General features: G+C 46.7%; 2 protein-coding genes across 13 annotated transcripts in view; one reads left to right on the forward strand and one right to left on the reverse strand.

The window, feature by feature from the left end:
• MTSS2 (MTSS I-BAR domain containing 2) overlaps window positions 1-14,823 on the forward strand; it is a 331,653-nt gene that overhangs the window by 191,029 nt on the left and 125,801 nt on the right. The gene's annotated exons all lie outside the window — the stretch shown is intronic.
• IL34 (interleukin 34) overlaps window positions 1-14,823 on the reverse strand; it is an 851,078-nt gene that overhangs the window by 49,360 nt on the left and 786,895 nt on the right. The gene's annotated exons all lie outside the window — the stretch shown is intronic.

Genomic DNA, 14,823 nt, shown 5'->3' on the forward strand with positions numbered 1-14,823 from the left:
GCGCCTTCGTCAGTTCCAAAGTGGACCCCTACTCCATAACTTCCTCATATTCCTTAACCCCTGTATGTTGCAGTATGCATGAAATAAGAAGTGAAAAGCAAAAACCTGTACATCTTGGATACAGATTCATGTCTTGGACACTTTCCGGTGGGGTTAGACCAAAGTATGATAAATACATTTCGCCATACAAGTAACTTGTGTTTTTACTTGTTTTGTGTGCCATCACAGTATGGAGTGGTAAACTTACTCTTGTTGTCGGCTGCTCATAGTAACATTAACCACCAATTAACACACCACAAGTGTCATCACAACAAACCAACAGGTTTTGTCTCCGAGTCTATAATCTTTGCCTTGTCGCAGTCAACGCTCCCCAAGCCTTGTTTAAAGCTTACAATAGGGGTAAGGTAAGATATTTTTCTTCCCTGTTCAGGGTAAAATTGATGCTCTATAATGGATGGCGGAAGGCCATGAGCCATGACAGAGGTACCTTAGGTCAGAGGTAAAGGTAGAGTGCCGAAATACCATGTTGCTTAGTAGCCCACTGCATAAACCAGATATCTTTTCTACCAAGAAGGCTGCCATCTTGAGAGGATTCTTATATGGTGTGATTTGTACCATTGTTTTTATATTTGCTTGTTTTTCAAGAATTTCCAAGAGCTGGTGTCAGATAGTCTTTTTGGGGTGTTGGTAATTAACACCAGTCAGTCTGCAGTGTGCTTCCAGGAGATAATTGTCCATTCCTCCTGAACATTTGATCTCCAGGAAAATCCTGGGTTCATCGGTCCCTCTTAGGCCTTTAGGTGCTGGTTTCTCTCCAAGTATTTTCCTACCACGGCTCCATGGAGTGCTGTATTAATCGGATACGTTTTCAAAGTAGCTAAGCAGGCCATTTATTTACAATGCAGAGCACTGTTTGTAATCGGTATGTCCCAGTAAGGTGGGTGTTGTTAGGATGTATTCCACCACTTCATCAGTGAACGTTAAAGTATTTCCTTCAGCCATTTGGTAAGAGAGAGGTTTAGTCGGTGTAGTTGGTGGTAACTGCACACAAGGCAACCTGTAAGATTCTGAAACTAGAGACTCAACAGTGAGATAAGGGAAAAGAAGATGGTCCCAATTTGGGCTCATTTCTATCCCTGTTTGTGACTAGAAATACTCCAAAATGAAATAACTCAGATGCCACATTCAGACTAAATAACCATTAGGGTTGAGCAGTAAAATGTATTTTTGAGGTGCCACATGAGGCCCCCTTTAGGGAACATTAAATACATAGAGGTTAGTTTCCCTTAAAGTGCATGGAGTTGGCTCTTCCATGCTGATGAAGAGCGATGTTGATGCTTTCCGCGATATGTGGGTGAAGGGTCAGTATCCTTTTTTTAGAATACCCAAGACAGAGGATCTAACCCTAATAGTAAGTCAGTCTTTACATGGAAGAAGAAACTCAGTGTGACACAGTCTCCTGGATATTTCATGTTGGCTTGGGAGGAGGTTCTGTGGCACTTCAAAACCTTTTACTTCCCCTATTGTTAGATAGGGCCTAGTTTAGAATTTGGTGGATGGGTAATAACTCACCAAAGTGACATCCTGCCCATCTTATTACAAGTGCAATAGGATATAGTGTACTTGTAATAAGGCAGACAGGAAGTCCCTCAAATTTGTGACATACTTACCCTTATACCAAATTCTAAATCAGATCTTTAGACCCTTTGTTTCACAACAAAGAACATGTAAAATAGTTGTAAATAAATATTGTTATATTGATCTACTCAGTTTTTCCTGTGTGTAAAAACGTCACAACTCTCCCTTCAGACTAGATGAACAGGAAGTAGGGCTCCTGGAAGCAATTCCTCCAACCTCTGCATAAAAAAACTAATTTCCAGCATATGATGGCTGTAGAATAAGCATTCCCACCATTACTGCCCTAACCATATGGTTAAAATGTATTCGAAGAAACCTCCTTTTTGAGTAAATCCCCCAATATTCTAGGCAGATTTCAGTACTGGACCTTTTTGGCGGCAACTTGAATTTTCACTAGGGTAAAAAAATCAATGCGTAAAGCGCCTGTACCTGTAAAAGCCTTATCTGAAGACCTTTCTAGTCTAGCATACAAATTCCCCAAAAATCCCAAAATATGTATTATCAAAGCCTCTGCCATGCTCTGGGATTTTTGCAGGTAAATGAAAAGCCTAATTTTAGTAGAGTATGATCTCCGGAAGATATGGTCAGGAAGAGGGTATTGCTGGTCATGTTGCGGAGCTGGCAAAGTTCCAGCCGAGGGCAGAGGGCAGTGACCGTTTGGTGCTGCTCAGATTGAGGGTTGGTGATTTTTAGTTTTGGGACCAGCCTAATATAAGTGAGGTTTGTTGATGGCAGTCTTGTAGAGGTCAAGATTAGTAGGAGGGCAAGGATGTGGGTGGTGGGCATTCTGTAAGATGCCAGGATTGGGGAGGTAGTCTTGTGAAGGACAGGTTCTTGGGGTGGGGGTTTTGCCATTTTGTCACATTCTGTGGAGGTTTGCTGTATTTTTACAGTAAGATTGATATTAAGGTGGGCATGGCATGGGGTTTCAACGCTAGGCCAGCTGTACGATCTGAATGTTTTTTTTTTATCCTTTTCGGGATTGCAACATAAATATAAACTCCCTCGTCAGGTATTTTTAAGTACTTACAACTCAGGGTGTCAGGATGTGAATACCCGTTCAATACAGAAGGCTCAGAACTGACGCTGTATTTCTATAAATCTACCAGGAAATCTTCGATTAGTACATTGCATCACAGTTTCTCTCAATATTCTATGGCTGATACGGCTTTGTTAGCTACAAAATGGAGTCTATCTCTTGCATCAGAGATTCAGAGCGCATTAAAGACACTCGACCAATCTGTACACTCTACCAATTTAAAATGGCAACAGCTTCGGACAATCTGTTTCCTATATTATACCCCGGATAAACTTTCTCGATGGGGAGTTAATTTGACCTTAGATAAGGCTACATTACCTAAATGTACTCTACCAGCTGCAGATATCGTACATATGTTTGAGTTATCCCCTTTCTTACAAGAATTTTGGGATGGGATAATTAAGTTTATGTCATACAGTTTGGGCCGGCGAGTCTCACTATCTACTAAGGAGATAATGCAGGGTGTTAAGCCTGGTTACGAGGGTGGCTTACAGTGCTTAACCACGATAATGTTAGTTTGTGCCCAGCTTTGCACTGCAAGCTCTTGGGTCTTCACGTCCCCACCAATAGTGGTGGAATGGTATGCCCTCATCCAACAAATTCATGACTGAGTTAGCGCTGGCAAAAGCTAGAGGTCCCCTCTTCCCTGAAAGAATTTAGAGTAATATCTGCTGAGAGTTTGTAAACTCTAATTATGAATAATACTGTAATCCCCCTTTTTTCATTTATTCTTTATTTCACCCCTCCAGTCAGAGATTTGATGATTCTGCTTTCTATGTTTTTCTTTTTTGTTCCTCCAGTTCGGATTTGTGGTTTATCTTGGTCTCATGTTTTATTACCGTGGATCTCCATGCTTAATGCTATGCTTTTGAACTCTGCGATTTTTGTATGTTGAACAAATCTGACATGAATAAAAAAATAAAAAAATAATAATGATGTTAAAGTGGGGATTGTGGTTATATACTGCCTCATATAAAGGAGTTGCCAAGCAGTGCTAACTGGGCAGCCTTCATCTCTCTGTGGGTGTCTGCAATTTGACTCAAAGGCCAACAGTGACAAGAATTTCATTTGTAAAAAATAAATAAATGCAGAGCCTCAAGGTATTTCTTAGGGGTCTGACGTGGAATTCCAGGGTTTCTAAATACCAAAGGTGCCTGATCTTCATTCCACGTCAGTGTTCTTTCTTCCAACACCCTGCACTTCCTGTCTCTTCATCTCACTCTTGCAGAATATTTGTCTTCCATAATTTCACCTTTCCTCACAGTTTTCCTATCTTTCTCTGTCTCTTTTTTTACTCCTTTTCTGCGTTCCTCTCTTTTTCTCTGGGCCAAAGTCTGACGATGAAAAATAAGTCTAGTCCTCAAAATGAGTGCCGGTGCCCATCACCTGTAACAACCTGCAGGGACGAAGTGTCAAGGCTACTTTATTTCTAAGGTTAATTCTAAACATATTTCTATATGAGAAACCACCCTATGGAGAGTAGGTGGTGTTCCATGAAATTCTGTATTTATTCTTGTAAATAGGATAACGCCAGAGGAGCGCACCGTAACATTAAAGGGGCAGCCCTTCCTGTCTCTACAAACTGACAGGAAGCGAGTGGACTCTCGCTCGGTCTTTGTCTCTATCAATCTCACAAATATTTGCACTTGTACTTCATTCTGTGAAAGTTGTCTACCCACATTCTCTCACCCCAAGCAACGTTCTGAAATTGTGCCAATTTTGTGAATTGTCCCACAGAATGAAAAGGCCTATTCTGGCCAAGCCTAATCCCAACTGGTCCTTTGTTGGCTTATGAGCATTGCTCATGTCATTCTCATCTACTACAACTGTATTATATAGAATTAGAGAATAATTTACCCTTCAAATCATAAATCTATTACAAAATTCCCCTTACCCATTCCTTCTAGGAATGTAAGTAAAGTGACTATTCCCCGCCTTCTAAGACAGCCTCAAGTGGCTTTAAAGTACTCTGCCATCATATGTACGTTTGTCTCTGTATTGCCAGCTCCAAGGTCACCCTCAGTAAAGGAAGGCTATCTCAAGTTGCCTTTGGTGGTAATTGGTTGGATGCTGTAAGCTTCACTGGTGATTGGCTGCATGATACCAGTGTTGTCGTGTCTCAGGCACTGTGATTGTGATCTGTGATGCTATGGTTGGACTGTGCTGACCTGCGTCAGGCTGTTCTGTTCGTAGCAAGGTTGTGTGATCTTTGTCATCAAGGCCCATGCTGTGAGGTGTCAGACACTACCAGTGGGGCTGTGCTAGCTTCAGTCAAGATATTTTATGTTGCTATGCTGCGCGCCCTGCTGTTCCAGGCACTGCTGTTAAATCTATGTAAACTATGGCTCACATTGCACTGGGTTACCCAAGCAGAGACTGTCCTCGTGCTGTGGGCTGCTCCATTCTGAAAGACTCCTCATATCTCTATAGAGCTTATGCGATACAACGAAAGGTGCATCTGACTGCTACCTATAGGTGCACGCTGGCAGTAAAAGCACAAATCCACGAGAACCCCTGTTTCTTGCTGGCTAGGCAACTGATTTGAGTGCTCCATTAGTCAGCCCATAGCCCTGAGCTTGTTGGCTTGTCCTTCTGTGTCCTCAGATTCACAGAGAGCACAATGGCTGCTTTGTGGTCCCAGGATGGGAAGGTTCCTGAGGGGAAGAGTGGGCCCATTCACAGTTCCGCTGGCTTTGGCTGCAGTTCTCATTCCTCATACACATCGCTTGGGCTACGGGCCATATCTGCCCACAGTCGCAACGTGCGAGTTTTCAATGCGTTGTGAAATGCTGGCATGAGTTCCTTCCAGTTTACCCTGCTGTCACCTGCAACTATTCCCGCTCGAAAAAGTAATCAAGTCCTGATTGTCATGTACCAATGCTGACAGCAGAGTTCATTTCGCTCAAGGTTCCATAGTCACAAGCCATTACTTAGACGCATTTGCCCGTCACACCAAGCCTCTGTATATGACTGGTACATAGGTGTTACAGAGATGCCCCTACTTAGCAATAGTTAACAGAATAACATCCGTCTAGGAGAACTGGGGGTGAGCAGCAGATGGTTCTCTTGAGACATACTGGTTCTACTGTATGGGCCTTCAGCACGCCCCTCCGTTTTTATTCGTTCCTTCATGTGTCTTTCGAATTTCCTTTGTTTTCATTGGGGAATTGTTTACATTTGTCCCTCCTTTTGCTGTTTTGGTCACGCCCTGGAAACTAGCCCAGTTACATGGATCACTTCACTATCGGCCATATCTTTAGTTTCAATGCACTACTTTTTCTTTGATCTTGGCTGGTTTGGCTCTCCTAACACGCTCAGTCAGGGCTACAAATCATGTCCTCATCTTGTTTTCCACTGTCTTTGCTTTCACAAGTGCTTTTTCAGCCAGAGGCTGTGATTTTTTTCATTCTATAACATCTTTGGTTTCATTAGCTCAAATGTTCAAACCTTAAATATTATACTCACTTAATGGAAGAGTAATTTAAGAAGACAGCTGACAGGAAGATCAACCTATTCACATTGGGCTTTTGACAGCATGATTATTTGGATACGATTAAAGAGGTAAACATGCTAATGTAGTTCCGTTTTATGAAAATGGAAGCAGATTTAAGTTACGTGCTTTCAACTTTTGATGCTCTTTTTTAGGGTTCAATCATTGGTGAAATAAAACCAATCTCAAGGGATGCCTCCTTGTGCTCTCCAAACGCGGCATGTAATGTGAGGTTACTTAACAATATATCCTGCAAGTAGACAGTGTAATACCACCTCAGCAGCACATCAGCACCACCTCAGCACCACTTCAGCACTAGTCAGAGTCACTCAGCACCAGCACTACCTGAGAATCACTCAGCAGCACCTGAGCACCTGAGCACCACCACACCAGCGCAGGACCACCTCAGCATCAATCAGCCCCAGTGCAGCACCACGTCAGCACCAGCGTGACCTCAGCACCAGCGCACCACCTCTGCACCAGTGCAGCACCACCTCACTACCAGCGCAGTACTACCGCTGCATCAGTGAAGAACTGTCACCTCAGCATCAGCACAGTATCACTCAGCACAATCACAGCATCAATCAGCACCAGCTCAGCATCACTCAACATTACCACAGCACCACCTCAGCATCAGCACAGCACTACCTCTGCATCAGTGCACCATCACCAGCACAGCACCAACTCAGCGCAAGGGCAACCCCATCACAGCATCAACGCAGCACAAGCGTAGAACCACCTCAGCGACAACTCAGCACCAATGCAGCACCACTTCAGCATCACCTCAGCACCAACGCAGCACCCACTCAGCACCACCTCAGCACCACCAAAGCATCAGTCAGCACCACCTCAGAATCCCTCACCACCACCTCAGCATCAGCACAGCACCGGCTGACCACCATCACAGCATCAGCACAGCACCTTCTCAGCACAGCACCACCTCTTCATCAGTGCACCACCACCAGTGCAGCAGCAGCACAGCACCACCTCAGCACCAGTGCACTACCACCTCAGCACAGCACCATCTTAGGTTCAGCAAAGCACCACTTCTGCATTAGTGCACAACTACCAGCACAGCCTCACCTCAGCACCAGCAGCCCCACCTCAGCAGCAACTCAGCACCAACACAGCATCACTTCAGCATCAGTGCAGCACCACCTCAGCATCAGTGCAGCATCACCTCAGCACAGCCCCAACTCAGCATCACTCAGCAACACCTGAGCACCAGCACAGGACCACAGCCACAGTATGACTCAGCACCACCACAGCATCACCTAGCACCACCACAACATCCCTTAGCACCACCTCAGCATCAGCACACCACCACCTGAGCACCACCACAGCACCACCTCCTCATAAGCACAGCACCATCTCAGCATCAGCACAGCACCACCTCCGCATCAGTGCACCACCACCAGCGCAGCACCACCTCAGCAGCAACTCAGCACCACCTCAGCCTCAGCACAACACCAACTCAGTATCACACACCACCTGAGCATTAGATTAGCCCAGTACCACCTGAGCACCACCAAAGCATCAGTCAGCACCACCTCAGTATGACTCAGCACCACCTAAGCACCTCCTCCACAGAAGCACACCACCACCTCAGTATCTCTCAGCACCAGCACAGGATCAGTGCAGCAGCCCCACAGCATCAGCAGAGCACCACCTCAGCATCAGCACAGCACCAACTTATCACCACCTCTGCAGAAACACAACACCACCTCAGTAGCACTCAGCACCCCCGCAGCACCACCTCAGCACCAGCATAGCATCAGTTTAGTAAGACCTCAGCTTCAGTGCAGCATCGGCCACCTCAACATCAGCACAGCACCATATCAGCATCACCTCTGCATCAGTGCACCACGAGTGCAGCATCACCTCAGCACCAGCGCAACACCACCTCAGCAGCAATTCAGCACCAAACCAGCACACCTCCAGCGTCCGTGCAGCATCAGTGCAGGATCACTCAGCACCATCTCAGCACTAGCGCAGCACCACCATCTCAGCATGACTCAGCACCACCTCAGTATTACTCAGCATCACCTTAGCACCACCACAGCACCACCTCAGCATCCTCACAGCACCACCTCCTCATCAGTGGGCCACCACGAGTGCTGCACTAACTCAGCATCAGGAGCACAGCACCACCTCAGCACTAGAGGACCGCCACCTCAATATCAACACAGTACCATCTCAGCATCAGCACAGCACCACCTCTGCACCAGTGCACCACCACCAGTACAGCCCTACCTCTGCACCAGCTCAGCCCCACCTCAGCAGCAACTCAGCATCAACACAGCACCACTGCAGCATCAGAGCAAAACCACCTCAGCATCACCCCAAGACAGCACCAACTCAGCACCACTCAGCACCAGCGCATCACCACCACCTTAGCATGGCTCAGCACCACCACAGAATCACTCAGCACCACCACAGCATCTCTCAGCACCACTTCAGCATCAGCATAGCAGCACCACAGCACCACCTCAACGTCAGCACCATCTCAGCACAGCACCAGCACTGCATCACACACCACTACCAGAGCAGTACCAACTTAGCAGGAACACAGCACCAAAGCAGCACCTCTTTAGCATCAGCGCCGCACAACCAAAGCATCATCTATTGCACATTACCATATCAGCATCAATCAGCACCACCTGAGTGCTGGCTCAGCACCACATGAGCACCAGCACAGCACCACCACCTCAGCATGACTCAGCACCATCACAGCACAAATCAGCACCATCACAGCATGACTCAGCACTACCTCAGCACCTGCCCAGCTTCGCCTCAGCATCACTCAACACCACCACAGCACTGTCTCAGCATCTGCACAGCACCACCTCCGCATCAGTGCACCACCACAGCCCCACCACAGCATCAAGACAGCACCACCTCAGCACCAGCGCAGCACCAACACAGCACCACTTCAGCATCAGCGCAGCACCACCTCAGAATCTGCGCAGCATCACTTCAGCACAGGCAAGACCTATTGGCTATGCCAATGCTTGTTTTTTAGGTGTCATCTACCAGACAGCTGGTAGCGAAAGAACTTTTGTGGGCCTCCCTAAAACCTGCAGTGGGCTTACCACTCCCATTGCTTACCTTGGTTGGCTTTAGTGTCACTCATAGGCTTGCTTCTTTTATAGTTTGCCTTCCTCTTCTTGTGCTTGGGCTTTCCATGCAGCGTAGCCTCTTTTCCATCCTTTTGATTAGCTTCTTCCACTGCTCCCTTTCAGGAAACTACTCTTTTCATTATGGTTAGGTTACTCCATGAGAGTGCATGGGTTTCCTAGCTCTCTTCCTCCTGGCCAAATGCCTGCCCCTCTCTCCCTGTGTTGTTCTCTCTCTCGTGCGCTGCTCCTTCCCTTTCTCTCTCATGAGTGGCTCCCCCATCCCAAACTGCCTGTTACTCCCTCTCCCTCATGTGCTTCTGTCACCATCCCATTTTGCTCTCTCCCTCATGTGCAGCTTTATCCCTCCTCTCCCAGCCAGTTGTATTTTATTTCATCCTGCCTGCCTTGTTATTTCGCCTCACCTGCTCCTCCATTCCCCTAGCAGTATATACATATATATGTGTGTGTGCATGTGTGTGTGTGTGTGTATATATATGATTTTTTTGGGGGGTAGAGTGCAGCAATTTGCTGCTGGCTTCTCCATCATACAAAATAAGTGCTTTTGCAGTGCTCCAATTTAATTATCTTTTTATTTACAGATTGATCTTGTATTGGTAAATTAAAAAAGAAAAAGAAGTCACTGTCAATTCGTTGGCATGCGCATGTATAGTGACTCATGCACATGCTTGCTTTATGACATGTTATTGCAAACATAATCATGTATGCGTGCCCTTACAAAATGACGCACTAAAATGACAAATTACGTGATCGCACCTTTTATTTTATTTTATTTTCTTATGGCCAAAGTGCCCATAACTAGCGAAGCCAACATGTCCCAAAGACAATACGTGCGGGCAATGCCTGTTTCATCTTGGACAGGTTAGTAAGGCAAAGGGACTTATCTTAAAGGCAGTGGTGGCCCTCGCCTATCTAAAGTGGTGAGAGGAGTGGGCGGAGGGAGAGGGGTTGGGGAATAAAATAAAATAAAAAAGACTTACCTGCTGCGCCGCTCCCGCTGATGCTGCCTGCTGCTTCCTGCTCCTCTCGTCCAGCCCATAAGGGGATGGGCCTCAAAGCACAGGCTCCCCACCCAATCCAGACACTGCTCTCATGCTATACCTAGCATGAGAGCAGAGCCAGGATTGGTCTGAGCGACCTCTTTTGCCGCTCAGATAGTGTCTCTGAGCCTGTGGCTTTTCTCAAACCTGGCTGGGCAACACAGCTAGGTTGGGTACACGTAAGTGTGCATGTCTGTTTGGCTGGCCTAACACGGCCGGCCAAACTGACATGCGCACTTATAAGTGCACACTATTACTCCTCCCTGCCATGCCCGGCCCCACCCTATTCTCATTGCGCAGCACAGACAGCGTTATAAATATAATAAGAATAACATTGTGTTATTATAATTTTCTTTATCATCTGCTGGCTCTGGGCAGTGGGGCGACGCTCCGCCACCATAATGTAGGAGCCGCCCCTGATGAGGATAGGGAGTGCATGAGGACAAGTAGGGTAATTAACACAGCTTCGCTTGAGGGTTCAATCGACCCTGGTTGATCTAATTGGTTAGGGCATGAGTGATTTAATTAAATCAGACAGGCTAGAAACCTGGACTGGATCGAAGTGACGCCTGAAATGTATCTGGTCTGTGAGCAGTTAGACAAGGTACTGGGCTGTATTTCGCTCTGTTCGCATTTTTTCACCTTCCCCCTCTTTAAGTATCCTACGCTCCAGTGCAGGTCATCGGGCACTCATAATTCGCACGTACCCCAATACTCTCCCTGTAGAGGGCAGTGGGCCCATGCTACCAAAGCCCCATGTGTGCCTGCGGCATTTCCGGGGAGCTGGTCCAACAGGTGGCGACAGGTACCAAAAAGCTGCCAAATCGGACAGATTGGAAATGACCTCATGTAGGTGTAAATGCTGAGCTGGAGAGAAATAGAAAAATTGCAGAACGTCAGCCGGTCAACCGAACAGAGGTGTTTTGGCCAGGGAGTGGGCAGGCCCCATGCCTGTCTTCTCTCTTATTTATATACTTGCCTCTTTTTCATCACTGATCAAAGAAGCCTATAGAGAACTGGAAGGAAGCCCTCATTCCGAGTGACAGAAAGGCAGTAGGATGGTGGCTTCAAGGGGTAAGGATCTGACCAAATATGGTAGGGTCCATTGCAGAGGTGTGTAAACTAGCCAAGGCAGGTTATGAAGGGAGGGGGCAGCAGAAGCAAGGAAAACAATTCAAAGACAGGCTGCGAGGGGAGGGACAGTCATTCTGGTACACTGAGGAGTGGGAACACAGGTGTCCTTGTATCCCTCAGTACTACTGGGGTAGTAGAACCGAGGGGCAGGGAATATGTAGGTGCAGGTCTCTGCTGGTAACGTGGAGGAGCGTGAGGTGGAATGCAAGTTAGGCAGTAACGTTATGTTGTTTAGCATTCAGTAATCATCTGTTGGTGTGGCCACTAGGAGGAGACTCTGAGAGCAAAGGCTGCGGGCTGAGAAAGAATAAATAGAAAAGGTCCTAATAGAGAGAAAGGGCCTTAGTCTAAAAAGAGGTCAAAGGGACCAAGAACTAACCAGAACTAAGTTCCACCGATTTATTTATCTTTGCTGTCGAAGAACTCAAGATTGAACAACCAGTTTAATGGTTTTCCAGTAGGAAATCTCCTCTACATTCACGTGCTTTGCACAATCATGCCATGTAGTTGTTGTGCCCCGAAGTGTTTTGGTGTTCTTAAAGTTTTTTAAAGTTTGTGGTTGGGGTCGACGTCGGCGGAGTCCCGGTGGCATCGACACAATGCGCATGTGCGTGCCCACCATTTTAGATTATTTTTTTTGCTGTTGGGCTACGGAGGTGTATTGGAAATTTTCCGACTTTTTTCGACAGAAGGCGTCGAGTTGTCAAAGGAACAGAGAACAACGCTCAAGGCTGGAGAGAGGTTTTTTAGTGGGTTTTCTCGGCAGGGATTGACATTTTGAGAGCGTTTTGTGGTCTAAGTGGTTTCCCTGGGGTTCCTCAACGCCGTTTTAGAGCATGAGCACGCTCTCCAGATTTTACTGTATTTGCCACCGAAAGTTCGCCTTAAACGATGAACATTCAGTCTGTAGGTTCTGTTTGTCCAAGACCATAAGTTTGAGGACTGTGGGGGATATTTATAACAGAAGTGGCGGAGCTTGTTGTTGGCGTCCTTGGTTTAACGACACGCCCGCCACTTCTGAAACGCAAGGCTGCACCATATTTACAAGAATATGGTGCAGCCCTGCGTTGTCCGCTGCGCTGGTGCTACACTTAGCAGTGTAGCGCCAATGCAGGCACCGTTGCACCAAATTGCAAGCTGTCTGCTTGCAGGGGAAGACTTATGTACAGGAAGGTCCCCCTTCCCCAACATAAACAATCTTGAAATGCTGTTTTGTCACATCTATGTGTGCTGCTTAATGCAGCACACATCGAAGTTACACAATGTCTTTTTTTTTAAAGATTGTTTATGTGCACGAAAGAGTCACCTTCCTGAACATAAACAATCCAAGGCGTTTTGCTTTTTCCTTGTGTGCTGCACAAGGCAGCACACATGGAAAAAACAAAAACAAGGAGAAATAAAGCATTTCTCCCCGCTTTGCCAAGTTGAGAACAGGTTTTCCCTGGTCTTAATTTTGGAGCTGCGCCCTATGTACGCCACCCTTGTACATAGGGGGCAGCGTCAAAATCAATGGGCGTTGCAGAGGTTCCCCACCGCAACACCCACTGCCCACCCCTTTCATGCTAAGCATAGCGTGAAAGGGGGCCTTATTTACAAAGCAGCATTAAGCCACGTTTAGTGGCTTAATGCTGCCTTGTGAATAAGGCAAAGCCCCGATCGCCACGGAAACGTTGCAAAAAAGTGACGTTCCCATGGCGATAGGGGCTTGTAAATATGCCCCTGCGTCTCTTGCTTTTCCTCATGCTCGCATTGTAAGAAGAAAACACTAGTTCACAGGGACAAAATACTTTGGGATCATTAGGCAAGCACAAACATGGTGGGCGTGCCGGAAATGGAAAGGCAAAGAAGGGGTTCTCTGGAATGGGTGTCTCCAACAATGATGTCGTAGAGGTGCAGAAGGCCCAGGGGGGGGAAGACCAGGACAGAGAACAAGAAATTTTCCAAGTCAAAAAGGTCTACTTGTAGAGATCCTAAACCCACAGTACCACATGCCCGAAAACTATCAGATTTGTCAAAAGACAATGCAGTCAAGTATACGCCAAAGATGCCGAAACCTGGTTCTTTGAGAGATGAGTCACAGTCACTTAAAGGTGAAGCCCTCGATTGTGAAGACTTACAGTCGAAGGAGCTCAGAGCACTTTCCATCCTACTGGGAAAGGAAAACTAATTGGAAATGATATGCCGAACGGGGGTGCCTCGACTGCCGAGGATGACCTCGCGCGAAAATTAATGCAGGACAGGCGCAATGGAAGGAAAAGGCTCAGGGGAAGTCTAAGACTTGCGACGTTGAGGGAAAGAAAAGGGATTTGGAGGTCAAAATAAAGAGTGCATTCGGGGAATCCATGAGTCCCCTCAAACAACCTCAACTGACAGGCCTTAGAATAAACCAACAGGACACTAGCAGAGCAACAGGAAGAAATCACAGAAGAGGGTCAGGGCATAGAGGTAGGAGAAGAGGAGGAAGGTATCATATGCATCGATCGCAAGGGTATAGAAATAGAGCCAAAGAGGGAAATGTTATGGGAGGGCGTCGAGACCAACTCGCCTTTGGAGGGGGTAGAATCTTATCCTTCGAGGCCCCCTCTCCCTGACAATATCTCCACATACCAACTTGTGGTAAAAAAGGCATCTGAGGCCTTTGGAGTAGATAGAGAAGTAGGAGATATGTTTCCTCCTCGAAACACACCCAAGACGTGGAACCAATATGACCCCATGCTCCATAGCATAATACGGCAAGGAAGTTTTCGCTAAACCAGAAACATCCAAAGCAATCACACCATGGATAGAGAAAAAATAAAGAACATAAACACAGGAGCCTAAATATATACAGTGACATGTTCCAGACTTGTTGATTGTCTCGATGGCAAGGAAAAGAGCAATGTCCCCAGCATCCATGGGACCCCCACTAGACAAGGAAAGTAAAAGAATGGAGGCAGTAGGAAGAAAGATCAAGAAAGCTGCAGCCACGTAGTGGTTGATCGCCAAATCCAATGCGCTGCTAAATAGACAAGCTCACCAATACTTGGAGGATATTGAAGACCTGATGTCCCATCTCCTTGAAGAATTCCATAAAAGAGTGAAGAGCATTAATTGGGGATGGGGGGAACATTGTGAATTCATGCCTAAAGTCAGCTTTCGATGCTGCTGATACAGCAAGTAGACAGCTGGCTACGGGGATGGTTATGAGGAGACATGCATGGCTGCGCATCGCCGGGTTTAAGCTCGAGGTACAGTCCTCACTCATTCACAGATTCCCCACAGGAAACCAGCTTTTTGGCCCAGGGGTAGACCAAGCGCTGCAGGAAATCAAAAAGACATATGAAACTGCCAAAGCAATGGGGGCAC

Source organism: Triturus cristatus, chromosome 12, assembly GCF_964204655.1.
Source record: "Triturus cristatus chromosome 12, aTriCri1.1, whole genome shotgun sequence".
Lineage (NCBI taxonomy): Eukaryota > Metazoa > Chordata > Amphibia > Caudata > Salamandridae > Triturus > Triturus cristatus.